Consider the following 16,349-nt stretch of genomic DNA (forward strand, 5'->3'; position numbering starts at 1 on the left):
ACTCATAAGAAATTTATATCCACTCATGGGAAAAGTTTTTACCGTACTAATCACTAATATATTTTCAACATCTAATTAGCCGGGTAATCATTCAAAAATTCAGAACAGAAACTCGTTGTGACCTCTCTCTCTCCTTTATCTCTCTCTCCATTTGGTTTTTCCCATGTTTCTCTTTCTGTTGATCTAATTTGGGGTGAATTTGTTGAATTTTGGTTGAATTGGAATGTGAGTTTAATTGTGTTTAGTTTTTATTAAAATTTGTAGAGTTGGTGGATTCAAAATTAAGAAATAGTAGTTGGTTGTAGTTAATCATTCAAAAGATTGTGTATGATTTTCGTGTTGTATGTGAGATGTTAAAATACAATAATTTTAATCTTAGTCTTGCTGTTATAAGTTTTTTCATTGGTGTATTTACGTCCGTTTTTGTTGTGGATCAGTGGGTCCAGCTCAAGATATAGATAATAATACAAGATTTTAAGAAAAAGGAATAATTTATTAACCCTTTTAGCCTTGCCTTTAAATGATACAAGAGTCACAGACCATCTGTTTTCCTTGCTTCAGTATGACTATAGAAATTGTTTGCCAAGTTAGGAATAAGTAACCCTTTCCTTGGGGTTTTCAGTGATGTTTTTAATAGAAATACATATTTGAGTAATGAGTTTTTTCAATGATGTTAATTTTTTAACAATTTATGATACTATTTGTAAAATTTAGTCAATTTTTTTTTAGTAATTATTGTATCGTTTGATTCCAATTCGTAGTTACTTCTTTTGTTAAATTTAAGCTTGATTATTTTAGTAAATCTTTATGCCTTATGTCTAAATACATATACATAATACATATGCAATACTGTATACGTATAGTTTTTATAATGTTGCTGAGCATTTTGAGTGTGTAGGGTGTGACAAAGGCAAAACAGGGAACAACTACTTTATATAGGAAGAAGAGGTTAGTTTAATTGTAATTGTTTTTGTATTTTTTTTTAATTTGGTTGAATTCAAAGTTGGTTGGCTTGCGTCTAATTCGGTCGTTTGCTTGCACAGGTTGAAGTCACTGGTTTTATTGATGATGGTGTTCGAAATCAACCCAAGTTAATGTTAAAACGTTATCAAACTTTTCGTTATGGTGAGAATTGAGAACTTAGAACCCTTCTCTTATATGGTTCCTATTTTTGAAATAAAAAATTGAATTACTTTTCTATACCTTTTTGTAATCATTCTCTGCGAATTTGTTAATTGTTTTAATATATGAGGTAGGATTTCTACTTTCGACATTCATTTCTCATCTTTAGAGATTGATGGATTTCATATTGTTGAATAGTTTATGAATTTTCATATTAAATCCACCAATATGTTGTTGCAGTAATTCAATTAGATATGATATAAGTTCATGTGTTTATACCTTGAAAACATAATATTTCACACAATTTCTAATCCCGCAATAACGCGCTGGCATAACTTTCTAGTTTGAAACTAAATATGAAATCTATTAATAATCTCATAGCAAATTCATAAACTCGACTGCATGCCAAAAGCCCACGTACGTACCTGGCATCCTCATGACAAGACGAACGACTCTCAACAACTTACTACACTACATGACCGACGACCGACGACTCATCAACTTACACAACTATACTATTGTGCTTTGGCCCATTCGTTAATGCGGAAATGAGATTCAAATTACCTCACCAATATACAGATCCACAGTTAAACATAATAAAATACAAGAAATAAAGATACCGAGAAATTTACGGGGTTCAGTAAAAACTTGTCTACGTTTCCGGAGAAATATTGTTCTTCACTATAAGAATAACAGTACAAGTTACATATGAGTTAAATTGACATAACCCAATCCCAAATCCCTTGTACACACACTCACAGAATTTTCCCAAGAGCATCAATCTACCCCCAAGAATTCTTTCACTAGAATACTTTTCACTCTAGCTCTCTTGATTTTCTCTAAACCCATGTTCAACCTTTCCCATGGGAGAGCCGGATGCTCTCCCCCTTGGATGTTTCTATGATGCTTACCTTCCCACTTTCCAAGCATACTAAATGCACAAATATTGCATCTAGTTATAGGCATACACTAGCAACTATGCTAACATCCAAGACCAAGAAGTCTTAAGTTCACATGACATAATCATCACCTAGCCTACCTAGCATGCACCAAAGTCTATACCTAGCCTATAGAGTACAACTTTTTCTCCATTTGCCATTTAATGCATAGAAGAGAAAGCATGCACAATTGCATGCAAGCAAACACAAAGTCACGGTTGCTGCCATTTCCTTGTAGCATTCACATGGTCTTCAATTGTTGTCAACACATGACTCGTAATTACTCACAAATGTATGAGCCAAACACAAAATAGACTTTCAACATAATATAAAACACTCCACTCTAGCACTACTACCACCATAACCTGAACAAGCTTCACTCATAACTAATTAACAAATCAACAACACGGACATCAATCCCATCCCTCAATCCTCAATAACATTAATCCCGACCCCCCTCGACTGGTCGTCAATCCCTCCAAAGCTTGTGTAATCCAATTCCTCATCTGCGCCTTCATAATTCCTTTTACACACACAAAGGTATTCCCTCTCCAACGCCAATGCTCACTTCCTAAATGCATTCCTAGCTCAATGTGCGTCAAAGTAAGGTTCGAATTCTCTAGCCCCGGTATATATTCTCCTCTTTCAGCACGTCTGCTGTTCCTCAGCTGACTGCATCCTCCTCCTCACCAACACCTTGACTTGCTCCTTTCTTAGCACAACCACACTTTCATTTTTCGTAATCACTAGGAGATTCTACCTGAGCTGGGTCAAAGCATTGTTATATTGGTTTTGAGATCGGGTCGGGTTCGAAATGCAATTAGTGTTTCTAAGTATTGCATCTTCTCTCGGAGAGAATTTTGGCTAGCTGTGCCTCCTTATGAGACTTGCTTGCAAAAGTTCTGCATCTATGGGGAGCCATTTTTGCCACAAAGCTAACAACAGCTTTGAAAATGGATTTGAACATTGTGGTGGGTGGAGGGTGGCAGCTCTGTGGCAAAAATGGCTCCCCATAGATGCAAAGTTTTTGCAAACAAGTCTCATAGAAAGGCACAGCTAGCCAAAACTCTCTCCGAGAGCAGATGAAATACTCAGAAACATTAATTGCATTTCGAACCCTACCCGATCCCAAAACCAATATAACAACACTTTGACCCAGCTCAGGCAGAATCTCCTGGCGATTACGAAAAATGAAAGTATGATTGTGCTGAGAAAGGAGCAAGTCAAGGTGTTGGTGAGGAGGAGGATATCTGCATCGAAGATGCAGACAGTTAAGGATTACTGCAGGCATGTTGAAAGAGGGGAATATATACCGGAGTTGGAGAATTCAAACCTTACTTTGACGCACATCAAGCTGGGAATGCATTTAGGAAGTGAGCATGGGTGTTGGAGAGGGAGTACCTTTATGCGTGCAAAAGGAATCACGAAGGCGCAGGTGAGAAATTGGATTACACAAGCTTTGGAGGGGATTGACGACCAGTCGAGGGGGGTCGGGATTAATGGTGGTAGGTGGAGGGTGGTAAAAAGAAACTAAGCTGTTGCTAGAGGAAGTCTGAGTTGTGTTGGGTGAATACTCTCCTGTGAAGCTTATTTTATAGGCAGAGTAGGAGGATGAGGAGGAGAGGTTCATGAATGGCTTATTTTATTTTAATTTTTAATTATAAAAAAAAGGAATGCGTGGCTTTGTCCGACTCAGAGCCATTATTAACATTTTCGATTTTGCTCCCTTTCGTTTTTGGCTTCAGATTGCGAACCAGTACGTACTAATGCCTTAAAGCCATTTTTCTTTATATTTTTTCATTTTTTTAATTAAAAAAATAGTTGAGTTCTTCACTTTATGGGAAAAAAAAAAGTAATGAACTTACACTTGTAAAAACATGAGTGGATGACATGAGTTTTAGGCTATGAACGTTTAATAACGGATGAAAACCTGTGCCTAAATTAATTTCGCCACTTTCATGTTTTCATAAGTCTCACAATTAAGAATTATATATCATGATCAACTTATATGCAACTAATTCTAGCATTCTTTCATGCAAAATAGATGTAAACGGTTTTCACGGGATTTTAAAAGAGAGCGATTAATTGCTCATCACTTTTCACCGTATGTTTACTCTTGTTAATTAATTAAGGTCTTTGATTCTTCTTTAACTTGTTTACAGTTTAATCCAATTGCTCTAACTATATACAATTGAAAGTTCATGTGGTATTAGCGCATATGCTTTTTAAGTTTAGATGGTACTTGCGCAAAGTTCCGAACTAAAAATGAAAATATATGATAGAAAATTTTGCCATAAATATAAATATACCATATGTAACATTTCTAACAATATATGAATATATTTAGAAATAAAAAATATTTTATTATTGAAATAATTAATGATGTTTATTAAAACCTAGGGACCTTTATCAAAAATTGAAAAGTAATAAGGTTTTAATCAATGGAGTAACAAAAAGACGGATGAGAACCTAATCCCTCTAAAAAAAACATCAACCATATGTCCTATCGTTCTTTTTTGGGTCAAAGTTTTGAGAGATTATTGGTTCTAAATGAGTAACAGAAGGGATGCAAATTTTGGACTTGTGCTCTCCCAGTAACCTAAACCAACAATCAAATACCATGTAGTCCACCTCATATCATTAGCATTTACATGATTAATGAGAGTCTTGAAAGATGGAGGCGTGGGGAGAAGGAATAATGAGGGAAGACATGTTGGATGTATGTTGAGAGTGTGGGGTGTATGTAGAAAATGTGGAATATTTGAGGATAGTATAGGAAAGTATGTGATATGTATTAAGAAGAATTTTGATTCAAAAAGTAAATGCAAAGTATATTGAACACAATGTGAGGTGTGAATAAAACATTCTCCTAAATAATTACTTCCCCACCATCAGAAACATTATTAACATTTTCAATTTTGCTCCCTTTCGTTTTCGGCTTCAGAATGCGACCATATATATATATATATATATGTTGGAGGTGCATGCTTCAAATGGTCAAGGGACGGCCAAAATACCCACGAGTATGGTTAATCACGGTTATCGGTTATTTGCTAGTATATACTTGAGGATTACGGTTATGAGTAACTATTTCAACCTGAGGATTACGGTTATTTGCCAAGTTTCCCCTTAAATAATAAATGCACGATTATGGTGTAATGAAATCTCCAGTAGTTCAGTCTAGCAAACCTTTTGCATCTCAATATAGGGTCAACCGGCGAGAGGTTGAGGGATTGCTCTTGCAAAGCTTAGACAATCTGAAGAGAATCGCTTTTGAGAATAAGGTCTCTTATTAGAAGCTTAATGCTCTACAATGACTTCTCTATACATTGTTCTAGGCAGAAAACATTTTTTCATGTACAATATAATATTGTGTATAGAATTTTGAGAAGATATTTAGTTACCATTATTTGTGAGAGAACTACACCAATACTTCAATTATCAGAGAGTCGGAAATTTACCTTACTTCTTTTCCCTTGTTGCACTGCACAGAGAAGAAAATCAAGCTAACCTTACCCCCCTTCTGAAATTGAAAAGAAAGGAGACAGAGAAGAAAACTTCAGAGGTATAAAACAACATATTAGGTTAAGTATAGCATGTATGGATGAATTGCTATGACCAAAGCTAGTTGACATGGTAGAGATTTTTTCTCTTTTAACACATGAACCACTTCATACATCATAAGAACTCAGACCGAGTTAAAAACAATTCCTACCAATGGGTAAAATAACAATCCAAAGTGAACATTTCATCCAGTTATAATGAATGAAAGCCTCATCCAAGAGTTTCCTTAAGGGATGATCATACACGGGACACTAGGAAGAGAACTTCATCACGAGGGCCCACAAAGATTTTCACGCACAGTCTAACATCTTTAGAGGCTATAGCAGCAGACTATGACATTACCCAACTCCCTTGCTCATGACAAGTAAGAAAAGTCAAAAGCATTACAAATAGAATTAATTATCAAATTGTTTCTTTTAAGATAGGTTATTTACACTAACATCCCTTGAGATTTATCGTTTTTTCACAAAACTCCATCAAGTTTGAAACATTACACTCACACTCCTTGACGTTTTAATTCATTTTCACATCCACCTTTTAAGGACAAAATTACCCTTGTAGTTAAATTAGTTTAAAATAAATGGCTCCCATTTAAACGTATATATTCCACATTTTCTGCACTTACCCAGGGTATCATTAAAGGTAATGCATATATATATTCTACATTTTCTGCACTTTTCGTTTCAATGTGGTATCCATTTAAACTTATGTCTTTAAAACTCAACAAATTTCGAGTAGATCGAGTAGCGTACAACGCATTTTGTATGGACAATATTGTTTCATTTGGTAATATGATCTGGGCTTTTCCTAAGCCTTCAGTTACATCTGATTGGCTTGATATTGTTGTTACCTTTACTTTTGCAAGTATCAAGCTTGAGAAATATTTTCGATCTCAAAGTATTGTATGCGTGGTTACGCTGTCTGCAAGACAAATATCTCTGCCATTGTTATTGTTTTGAGAATAACTATACTTTTTCTCTATGCTCCCTGAGTAAGGGAATCATAGTTAAAAGCAATTTATTCATAACAAAAGGAAATTGAAATGCCACTTTTATTAATTGAAATGCAATTTTTAAACTACAAGTTCAAATAATAAGAGTACATCAAACAAAAATGATTCAATCGGACCAATGCACTTCATTCCCTCTTTCCACAATGAAATATGAGAAATCCAAGTGGGTTGTGTTCAATTGCCCTGATAAAACAAACACTGGATCATGTATATTCATTGGTTTAGCTTAGTCGAGGAATTTGGTTTCGACACCATTCTCCTTAAGAAAGGCTCCACCAGATGTTTTCGGGTATAACAGGTACGCGTCCAGTGCCCATTGCCACCACATATATGGCAAACTCCTTCAGGATTTCTAGGAGTGTTATTCATATAAGCTTTTCCTTTATGACAATTTGCATTTTTGAAGCTTAGGCTTGAATTATGCCTTGGACCTTGGTTGTAAAACTGGACATCATGATTCTTGCCTTTCCCATTCCACCGACCTCGCATGTGTCCACGTCCTCGTTTATTGTCACGAAAGGATGTGGTGTTCACTTCAAGGGAAACAACATTTATTTCTGGGAATGGTGCCGATCCACTAGGTTGGGACTGATGATTTTTCCTCAGAAGCTCATTGTTTTGTTCAGCCACAAGGAGCACTGATATCAACTAATTATAATCAAAGTTATACTCAACAACCAACTTGAAATCATGGATCCTCAGGTGTATCCACTCATAACGAGCCCTTGGAAGAATCACCGTGTTCTGGTGATTGTATCTATTTCTCAATGCCTTCTAAATGGCTGATGAATCTTCAACCGTTAGGTACTCGTCTTTTAGTCCTTCGTCAAGGTGGCGACGGATAAAGATCATGGCCTTCACTCAATCTTGAGAGGATGCACTGCTTCCCTCCTTAATGATTTCTCCAAGATTCCCTACCTTCAGATGGATCTTGGTATACACTACCCAGGTAAGGTAGTACTTCCTAGTAATATCCAGGGCAACAAAATCAAATTTTGCCAAGTTTGCCATTTTCTTTTCTGAAAGTAAAATGAGATGTGTAAGAACTTGCAATAATATGTATTCTGAAGGAATATAGTGTTATAGCTTTTGGTTCTTACAAATTTTTCATTTTGATATTCAGGCCAAAATGATAAGCACTCGAAACTTCAGGCTCGAGATGTACATGATTAATGAGGGGGGCGATTGTACCGCACCACTCTCATTGAAACCATATAGCATAGGATGGGCGATTATATCGCACCACTCAAGCAGCAGGAAAATTTAAATATGCAGAGCAGAGTGGGCAATTATACCGCACCACCTAAAATTGCATTAAAATTAAATCTGTAGTTCAAGATGAGCGATAATACCGCACAAGATGGGCGATGATACCGCACCATCTTTGATCGCAATAAAATTAACATAAATAAACAATGGGTTAGTAATCAAAAGCTACACCAAACAAGAAATCAAAAATATAAGTAATTGTTATATTGAGAAATGGGAGCAGACATGGTGCTAGCAGATCTTCAAAAGGGTACATCAAACAGGTGAGGCAGATAAGGAAGAAAAATAGTAAAATCCTTGGAGGAAATTTTTTTTTATTTTTTTTTGGGCGAATGGAAATGAGAACTGGTTAGGGTTAGAGAGTCGTGTTGATAACAGTGTTATAAATAGGTAAAAGTTAGAGAGATAATGTTTGCTAGGGACATGAGCGAAGCGAGTGCAAAGTATCACACTGTTTAACTTCGTAACTATAACACAAAAGGATTGCAGGTAAAGAGCAAAAGGATTGCAGGTAAAGAGAGGAAGGGAGGGATACTGATATTATTTCTTTCACTTCTTTTCTTTTATGTGTATTGTGATCACACAGAGTGCTGTTAATATAAAGCCACATCCGTGAAGGTTTACAAAGTGAAATCATTGCCTTTTCGAAAAGTTCATACAACAACAATAATACAACTATTTCTAAGTCTTTCTTACTATTAGCTAAAACATGTGGGAATCCTACTATTAGCATGTGAGCATACATTCCCACAATTTACAACTGAGAGGTCGATAACCAAAAAGTGCTTTTAACCCAACGATCTCCTTACCAAACCCATGGGCCGGGAAAAACTTTGGGTTTCATCAAATATTCGGCCCCAATTACCCACGGCTTTTAGTCAGGACACCAATTGGTGGAGCCCAACCCAAGTAGTCCAGATCCGCATGAAACCCAGCAGGCCATTTTGTAAAAGAACTTTTAAATTAAATGAAGGCTTGAACACTTGGTATTAAATATGAATTTGCTTTTAATTAAGGTGTTCGGCTTTCCAAAATAATTTAGGTCAGCGTGATACATATATTAGGCATTCTGAAGTTTAATTTTATAATACTATTGTTACACTAGTGTGAGTTCATTATTTCAATATATTTGTACTTTGGTAGCAAATTTCCTTTGTCTTCAGCCTTGACGAAATTCTACTTACGAAACAAAATAACACATTTGATCAAGGCCGAAGCCTTAAAGGCATGGAGGAGAGAGGGGGGGGGGGGGGTTGGGTTCGGCTAATGGATCTCTAATGTTTAAGTTAGTTTCTCTAAAAATCGAGAGTTTTAGGTTTTAAGAGTACAAGAAATTGGTGGGGATAGATTATTTATAGGGAGGTGACCGTCCATAAGTGTCGGTTTTATCCTACACGTGACGGCACCCCATTGGCCAAGATGAATCATCCGTATGATGAATAGGAAAGAATAATACTAAAGATATTAATAGTTAAATAATATCTTGGGATTATCTTGGAAATATTTTTTTATTGGTCAATCTCGATTAATTAGCTAAACAATAAGGGATCGAGATCTATTTCAATGATGCAACAAGTCCATGCACCTACGCTAATGTACTAGAAGAGAAAATGACATTAAGATTTGTCCGCTATGTGCTATAGCTGTTCCTTGATATCTGGTTTGGGCTTGGCCCTTGTTCATTACTCGTACTGAAATATCTTTGTTCATTACTCTTACTGAAATATCTTGACTAACGAAAAAAAGAAGAGCATGTGCCTCTGTGGCTCTGAGCATGCACGCAGGTGTCAACAACTTCCCACGCAACTCTTTGATTTTCCTTCGATCCGTATATGGAAACTTCAGTTTGTCCAACACTTCAAAGGATTTTTGCCACTTTCGACAGAATCTTCCCACAGCTATTCTCCCTAATTATAACAAGCAAGGATTTGATTCATCCATCTTCTACCATCAGTATATATTAATAGTTAGAGTAATTGAATTAACCAAATTAAAGGAGAATCAAAGACCATAATTAATTAACAAGAGTAAACATAAGGTGAAAAGTGGTGAGCAATTAATTGCTCACTTTTAAATTCCCATGGAAGCGGTTTACATCAATTTGTATGGGAAAATGCTAGAATAAGTCGCTTATGAGTTGATCATAACCATCCTTAATTTTGAGGCCTGTTAAAATGTATAAGTAGAGAAATTAACTCAAGTACGCACTTTTATCCATTATTAGTTTATTGATTGCATAAGTTAATATCATAAAAAACTCATGGCATCACTTGTGTTTTTTACACATGTAAGCTCATTACGTTTTACCCATAGAGTGAAGAATGAACGAACTTTCTTTCCTTTTCCCTTTCACGTCCTATGTCTGCGTTGGATAAAGGAGCCGATGTTTCCGTTGCATCTGTAGTATATCTATGTCACATGCTCTGTTTGTAGTTTATTTTTATTTTTAAATATGCTTACATAGTCTTCTTGCATATCCATATTTTGACTGCACCGGCCAGTAAATAATGACTTGCACTTTCTTGTGCATATCTCGGTGCGATAAGTATTAACCTTTAATTTCATGACAGTAAGCAAGAACAGCAATGCTACAACGACTGCTTCCAGTAAGTAAAAGCTTCCTCGGGAAACTTCTGGTTTCCACAATATATACAAGTTGAAATTCAGCTCATTAGCTCTTTTTAGTATTAATGGATTTTATTAGTTTAATTTATGTATGGAAAAAAAATTCCAACTCATCTAAACTGCATCTGAATGATGATATTAACCTATTAGGATGGTGACGGGCTGTAGTTGCCTATATTAGTAACTATGAGTATGACCCCTCTCTCTCTCTCTCGTTGTATTTGCATGGTGGAATCACAATCTTATTTGCATCGTGACGGGAACGTATGCTATGTTCCATATATAACAAATAAGATTGAGAATCACTAAAATAAACTTACGCAGTTTTAGGAGGCCATGCTAAACAAGCTTTTGGGTCTTCGAGGAATGTATGTTATGTTCCATAAGAAGCTTTTGGGTTCTCTAAGTACTCGTTTGGATATGCTTTTAAAATGACTAAAAGTGCTTCTAGATAAAATATTTTTGGATTTCAAAAGCACTTCAGTCATTTCAAAAGCACGTCCAAACGAGCTCATATGCATGGTGATCAATTAACGTTTATAAACTTTGAGTTTGAATATAATTTGGCTCGTTAATATTTCCTTGTGTATATTCATCAATATATAGAGTTTACAGGGAAGAGTTTGAAATTGAATCAAACTCATCTTAAACAAACTGATAATACAAGATAATTACATAAAACTAAATTTACAAAATTCAAACATAGAAACCCTAAGGCTGCACAGAATCTTTGAACGAGTCGGGCTTTGGAGAAGTATCTACGTTCAACTGTTTGGATAAGGAAATATTTGAAAACTCAATTGGCGGGCTTTACTTATCAAACGTACCTGTGGAGTGACGCTTTGGTAACCGACGATATCATGAATTTGCTTTTCTGAATACAACTGTGACACTTAATCGAGCATTGTCTCATTCATCAGCATGAAATTTAACGTATTCAAAAATTCAGAGACAAGTCGATCGATCCTGTATATTTGCTCTTGTGATGAAGAATTAGTAAACACACACATTCTGCTTAGTGCTTTAAACAAATAATTAATTGTTGCATAAATATTAAGTGGCTGATGAGATTTGTGAAGAAATTTCGGGCTGTTGATAAGTCTTAAATTTCAGGTAGATGGGCCGAGGGTTCACTCCAACAACACCGATATTGTCCCCACTTGGCCACCTGCTCAATCCATCAGGTGTGGGGTTTTTATCACAAAAGGCATCGGTTTTAGTTAGAGTGGGGTAATTCTATATAAAGGGCTTGTTCTCAAGCCTTGTGGCCGATGTGGGACAGAGGAATTCCAACACTCCCCTGCACGTGAGACCCCATTTTTATGGGTCACACGTGAAGTTCCACAAATCGGCAACCACATGGAGCCAAGTTGGGGCTCACCCATTCACGCGGGGCCAATGGGGACCCATCTACTCACATGACATCTCTTGGCCTATGTGGAGCCAAGCCGAGGCTCACCCGTTCGCGTGAGGCCAAAGGGGACCCATCCGTTCACGTGGCAGTACAGACTTAGTCCCCTGACTCTGATACCATCTTAAATTTTAGGTAGACGGGCCGAGGGCCCACTCCAACAACACCAATACTATCCCCACTTGGTCACTTGCTCAATCCGTCAGGTGTGGGGTTTTTATCACAAAAGACCTCGGTGTTAGTTAGAGTGAGGTAATTCTATATAAAGGGCTTGTTCTTAAGCCTTGTGGCCGATGTGGGACAGAAGAATTTCAACACTCTCCTGCACGTGAGACCTCATTTTTATGGGTCACACGTGAAATTCCACACATCAGCAACCACGTGGAGCCAAGTTGGGGATCACCCGTTCACACGGGGCCAATAGGGACCCACCCATTCACGTGACATCTCTTGGCCTACGTGGAGCCAAGCCCAGGCTCACCCGTTCGCACGAGGCCAAAGGGGACCCATCCGTTCACGTGGCAGGTACGGGCCCGTCCCCTGGCTCTAATACTACCTTAAATTTCAAGCAGACGGGCCGAGGGCCCACTCCAACAACACTGATACTATCCCCACTTGGCCACCAGCTCAATCCGTCAGGTGTGGGGTTTTTTTCACAAAAGGCCTCGGTTTTAGTTAGAGTGGGGTAATTCTATATAAAGGGTTTATTCTCAAGCCTTGTGGCCGATGTGGGACAGAGGAATTCCAACAATAAGAAGCTGCAATTTTGACTATTAAGCATATTATATATTTGATAATCTTCAATTGTTAAAAATTGAAATCGTGGATTTGGGTTTTTAATTTAGATATCGTTTTAATTTGTGCATGAAGTTTAACAAAGCATTATATTTTTTCTTTCTAAAAAAAAAGGGATTGGTTGGTGGCTCACTCCATCCTTTCGAAGGACCCAAAAAACTCACATAGACATTATAATTGAGTTGGTACAATGTGCACTAATTATCTACACGGTAAAGGATGGAGACCTATTTCAATGGTGCAATAAGTCCATGCACCTACACTCATGTATTGAACGAGAAAATGACATTAAGATTTGTCTACGCTATACGCTATAGCTGTTCCTCGTTACCTGGTCTGAGCTTGGCCCTTGTTCATTACTCTTTACCGAAATATCTTAACCAACAAAAAAAAAAAAAATGTATGAGCCTCTGAGCCTCTAAGCATGCACGCAGGTGTCAACCACTTCTCATGCAACACTTCGATTTTCCTTCGATCCGTTTAAGGAAACTTCAGTTAATTTGTCCACCACTTTAAAAGATTTTTGCCATTTTCTACCATCAGTAGTATATATTAATAGTAAACCAGCAAAGATTTGATTCATCCATCTTCTACCATCAGTAGTATATATTAATAGTTAGAGCAATTAGATAAAACAAATTAAAGAAAATCAAATACCATAATTAATTAACAAGAGTAAACATAAGGTGAAAAGTGGTGAGCAATTAATCGCTCCCTTTTAAATTTATATGCAAGCGGTTTACATCTATTAGTATGCTAGAATCAGTCACACATGAGCTAATCATGATCATTCTTAATTATGAGACCTAAGAAAACATGAAAGTGGCGAGATTAACTCGGGCACGTGCTTTCATCTACCATTAATTTATTGGTTGCATATGCTTATATTTTAAAATTCATATCATCCACTCGTACTTTTACATGTGTAAGCTCGTTACGTTTTTTCCTATAAAGTGAAAAACGTACTCATTTTAACTTAAAATCTGCAAATTAAAGTTCGCAGCTAGGATGAGGTGCGAGGTGCGAGGTGCATCGAAATTTGTGGAGGACCAAATCAAAAAAAGAACCAAGACATACAACTGAGAATCTGAGATTGTCTATTTGCTCCAAAAGTGATTTGATCACCAATTTAGCATTTATATTTCATCCAAGCGGCTTTATGAATTATAATGTGTGAATCCCACCAAACCTATACTTACACGTATATTTTGGCTATTTACTTTATTTGAATTCAGATCTTAACCTTATAGTACATTTGTACATGTTTATTAACGAGAGATGACAAGAGTTTGACGGCTACATATCCACAATGGGTTGTCTCTATATGGCACTAATTAATAACGTGATTTTTGGTAAGTAATTAGTAGTTTATGCTCTCCTAAATCAAAACTCAAATCATCCACTGGCCGAAGGGCCAAAGCTCATGCTCCCCAAAAGCGCCTTAGTTTTTCATTAGCTACAAGTCGTACCAGAGCCGGCCCTATGGATAAGTCGGAGTAGGTGCCCGCCTAGGCCTCGACTTCGAAAGGACCTCCAATTTTTAAACGGAACTAGGCAAGTCCAGACGGGGATGGGGGAGCTATGCGGGCTTATATGTAAACACCGGAATCTGGAAATCTTTTGTTGCAGGGTCGGCCTCACACGAGGAAGAAAACAACCTTATTCCCAACATCATTTTAATTGCACGATTTTACTTAAGATAATCCCACTAACTTTTTTTATAACTGCACGTCTTCTCCCTTTCAAATAGTCCCCACCATCTTATTTTTACTTTTTTGCTGCTCTCTTAAATATCACCTTTATATTTATTTTTAGGGATAATCTCAGTTTACTACCCTCAAATTTTGTGGTTTTCAACATTTAGTACATGAAGTTTTTTTCATCCCAGAGTCATACCTGAAGTATTAATTTTAGGACAGTCTCATACATCTGTTAAGTTTTCCGTTAGAATTTCTGTTAACTGATAACGTGGCGCCCACGTGGATAATTACTAGGCGCCAGGTGTCAATATGGGCCCACTTCAATATTAAAAAATTTAAAAAAACACAAAAAAAAAAAAAAAAACATGTATCCGTACTCACCTTCTTCCCCACACCCTCTCCCAAAATGTTGACCCTATTTTAAGATCACACCACATATATATATATATATATTTATTATGTACTTAAAAGGCTAAAACTCACATTTTTTTAAAATGACATTATTTAATGTTCAAATTAATTAGTTTATATAATATATAATAAACTATTTAAATCCGTCTCGTCCGCCTAAGTGCGTATACGAAAATTACTATCATCTTCCCTAGCTATAGGATGTTGTTTCTGTAATTCAACCATTCATTCGTTTATTGAATGTAATAAGTAACATTGTAACAATAGAAAAATGATTGGAATTTGGCGTACTGGGTATGGACTTCTCTTTCGGTTTGAATTGGTTGAAAAATTAGATTATGTAAACCTAATAAGTGCATTTGCATCTAAAAATGCGAGAAGAGTAATATTTGAGTAATGTTTGTATATCTTTCTTTTTTCAATATTAATTTTTAAAGATATTTGATGTAGAAATAGACTTTTTATGTATTTAGTAAAAAAAATTTACACATGTCGATGTACAAAGGGTCAGGAGTCAGAGAACTCTAGGGCCTCACTTTTAAAGATATTTGATGTAGAAATAGACTTTTTATGTATTTAGTAAAAAAAATTACACATGTCGATGTACAAAGGGTCTGGAGTCAGAGAACTCTAGGGCCTCACTTTGAAGACCCGTCTAAAGCCCCCAAATTCTCAGGACCGGCCCTGAGTCGTATGTGTGTGTATATAGTGTTTTCATTTCTTATCACATGACAGATCAAGTATATACAGAAGATTTTATTTGACACATGCGCGCGCGCGCATATATAGTAGTTGCATTTGCATCATATACATACGTTCACCACATCTCCAGTAATTCTTAGTGGGACAAAGCCACGCATTAATTAAAAAAAAATGGAAAAAATTAAAAAGAAAACTGGTTTTAAGGCATTAGTACTTACTGGTCTGCAATCTGAAGCCGAAAACGATGGGGAGCAAAATCGAAAATGTTATGATGATTCTGAGTCGGACAAAGCCATGCATTTCTTTTTTTCATTAAAAAAATGAAAAAATTATAAAGAAAACTGGTTTTAAGGCATTAGTATACGTACGTGGTCTGCAATCTGAAGCCGAAAACGAAAGGGTTTTCCAGCATAGTTTTATTGCACTGGTTTTCCAGCAATCTGAAGCCGAAGCCGAAAACTGGTTTTTTCATCGAAAATGTTAATAATGATTCTGATGGATTTCCAGCATAGTTTGATTGCACTTTGCTTGTTGCAGCTAGCATCTGGATTTTTTCTTTATATGCATATCAACTTAATCACTAAACATTCACTACCACTTCCTCTCTTGGCAAAAGAATCATTACTTCTATCTATCAACTTTTTTGCAGCTAGCTAGCTAGTTTCAAACTTTGAAATTAACGCAGGCTTTCTTTGCTTCCAAATACAGTTGTATATAGTTAGAGCAATTTGATTAAACAAATTAAAGGAGAATCAAAGACAATAATTAATTAATAAGAGTAAACAGAAGGTGAAAAGTGG

At 36.4% G+C, this 16,349-nt stretch overlaps 1 long non-coding RNA gene across 1 annotated transcript; it reads left to right on the forward strand.

Moving 5' to 3' along the window:
* The first annotated feature begins 736 nt into the window (after nucleotides 1-736).
* Nucleotides 737-1,273, forward strand: LOC125476412. Its single transcript, XR_007257730.1, has 2 exons — nucleotides 737-948; nucleotides 1,044-1,273. It is a non-coding gene; the product is annotated as an uncharacterized LOC125476412 (long non-coding RNA).
* Nucleotides 1,274-16,349: the final 15,076 nt, after the last annotated feature.

Source organism: the organism of the source record quoted next, unplaced genomic scaffold (assembly GCF_019419815.1).
Source record: "Pyrus x bretschneideri cultivar Hongxiangsu unplaced genomic scaffold, Pyrus_bretschneideri_v1 Contig19, whole genome shotgun sequence".
Lineage (NCBI taxonomy): Eukaryota > Viridiplantae > Streptophyta > Magnoliopsida > Rosales > Rosaceae > Pyrus > Pyrus x bretschneideri.